Consider the following 2380-nt stretch of genomic DNA (forward strand, 5'->3'; position numbering starts at 1 on the left):
TCAAGCATCATGTTAAGCATCATGTATGCTTTCTTTAAGGACTGTTCACCGAATAGGCTGGATCCACAAATGCTAAGTCATAAACCATTGGTCATTAACTAATCAGTGTGATTAGGTTCATGCAACCCAATGATGTAATTTGCTTGTTTGTGATTTAGTATTTTGTGGCAAATGCAGACCATTGTGGTGTATTCATTAAATCATAGGAAACTATAGCATGCAAGAGCCCAACTTAATACTGGGTTCATAGGTTGCAGTAAGCCGTAGTCATGGGTGGTTTGGTTTGGCTTTGGGTGTTATAGCAACCCAATCGTTGTGCATTTGCAGACCATGGCTAATATTTGGGGGGGGGCTTTTTTGCAACCCCCAAGCATTTATAACATGCTGTCAGCCAGAGACGTTGACCAGAACCGCCATACTGATTTTTCTGACACCCCCTCCCCCGAGAGATTGACCTACTGCCAGCTCAACAACTTTTGTAGCTAAATGTCAAAAGTGAAGGAAGACACAAAGTGTAGATGACGCTCATACTACAATGCCTCCCAGGGAAGAAAGAATGAGCTGTAGAACTGGGAGAGTGTAAGAGACTAACCAAGGTAGGGCGAGCGCTTTGTGATATGCTGTTTCTACATTGAGAAAGAGGTTTTCATGAGAGAAGATTCATACTTCTGTTATATTGAACCTGAGGTAGGACATACTCTTTCCTCTATAGTACACTAATACAACTCATGGTGGATCCATTAGCCAATCTGCTCTTCAGAAATCTTTTTGTATGTACTGGGGAGTCAGTCCACTCCTTACAGTAGGATCATGCTTCTGAGCTTCCTACATTTATTGTGGGTGCATCAGTCAATCCTGCCCTCTAGGGATCCCTTTTCAGATATCCTACTTTTACAATGAGTCAACCCTTCTTTCTGGGAATGGCCCCCACATTTAGTCTGCTCCACCCCCAGGAACATCTCTGCCAAGATTTCCTGCATTCGTGGTATTTCTCAAGCACTTACACAGTCCCATTCTATCAGGCATGGCTATGCCACAACAGGCAAGCTATTCCTGTTTGTGTTGTTTGAGTTTCCTGTGTGTTCAAGGCTTAAGAATTAGACCAGGTTGACTCTTGACTGTTTCTTTACCTAAACCATAGTGAATGATGTTTTAAAAAATCAGATATTGTTTCTTCCACTTGAAGCTCATCAAATATAGAATTGAGCATCTAAAGGTTGATAAGTGATTACCAGGTTTATCAAGAACAAAACCAAGCATCCTTGACCTTGTCCTGTTTTTCAAATTCCTCTTCCTGTTTAAAGATGCTGTTTGTAGCTGACATATCAGCCTGTGGTTTGTAATTAGTGCAGCAGCATCTCTGTGTGTGGGATCAAAGCAGGCAAGATGGTGGTCACAGCAGCACAATTGAAGCCCTGCCCCTTTCTGTGTGTGTGCAACATCGATGCATGAATAAAAGGGCCAGGATTTGGATTGCACTGCCAACTTCACCATCTTGCCCATTTTTACTTCCTCCTGTGGAGGCTACTGGTTCAGTATCTTGTGTCAGCTTAGCTGCATAGATTTTAACAGCTTTATTTTAGCAATACAAGCACCTCACTTTCACTCTCTCAATCCCACAAACCGCATGTACCAAGAAGCATTTCTTGCTGTTGGCCAAGTGACAAAAGGGGCAGGGACATTCAGGGAGAGCTCTCTGAGATGACCTTCAGTGGAGTGGAAGATGGAGAGTTCAAGCTTCTCCTTTCTTCAGCTCTTTTTATAGGCAATGTTTGGCTACTTCAGCACTGTAGCTTAGATTATAATTTATTGATGATTCTTCATCAATCTGCAGAGACCATTAATCTTTGTGGGCTTCATTAGGCTGTTCCTGTTTTGCCCATACCATGGCCATATAGTAACCTCATGGACTACAAGAAACTTACTGGAATGATGGATTCAAGAATTCTTTATCCCTTCACAACCTGGTGTGTCCTGGAATCTCTTTGAACATCTTGTTGCTTAGGCATATAGAATCATATGTCACTTTCAATAAGTGCAATAATTCTACCCTTTAATGTCAGGCCACTAACTTATAATAAGGGATGGGTTTCTTATGCTGTTAAGACAAAACAAGGGTTCATGCTTTTGACATGGCTTCTTTGGAAAAGCAGAGCTTCTTGAAAGTCTTAAGGAATGAGAACGATTCTGATATTTGATCCTCCCTTGTGCTTGAAGTGATAGCTCTGGATGCCAGACATATCATGCAGGGCAGGGGGGTGCAGTGGTGATTGTAGAGTTTGGCTCAAAAATAGGCTAACTGGAATGGTGAGCACTAAGATAAAAATGTTGGGATGAACCATGAGGTTGCCATCTCTGCTAATCTTGTGCCCCGTGTAGT

The sequence above is a fragment of the Python bivittatus genome, unplaced genomic scaffold (assembly GCF_059951505.1).
Source record: "Python bivittatus isolate LINGU-HERP-01145 unplaced genomic scaffold, Pbiv_v1 ctg000690_np1212, whole genome shotgun sequence".
In the NCBI taxonomy this organism is placed as follows: Eukaryota; Metazoa; Chordata; class Lepidosauria; order Squamata; family Pythonidae; genus Python; species Python bivittatus.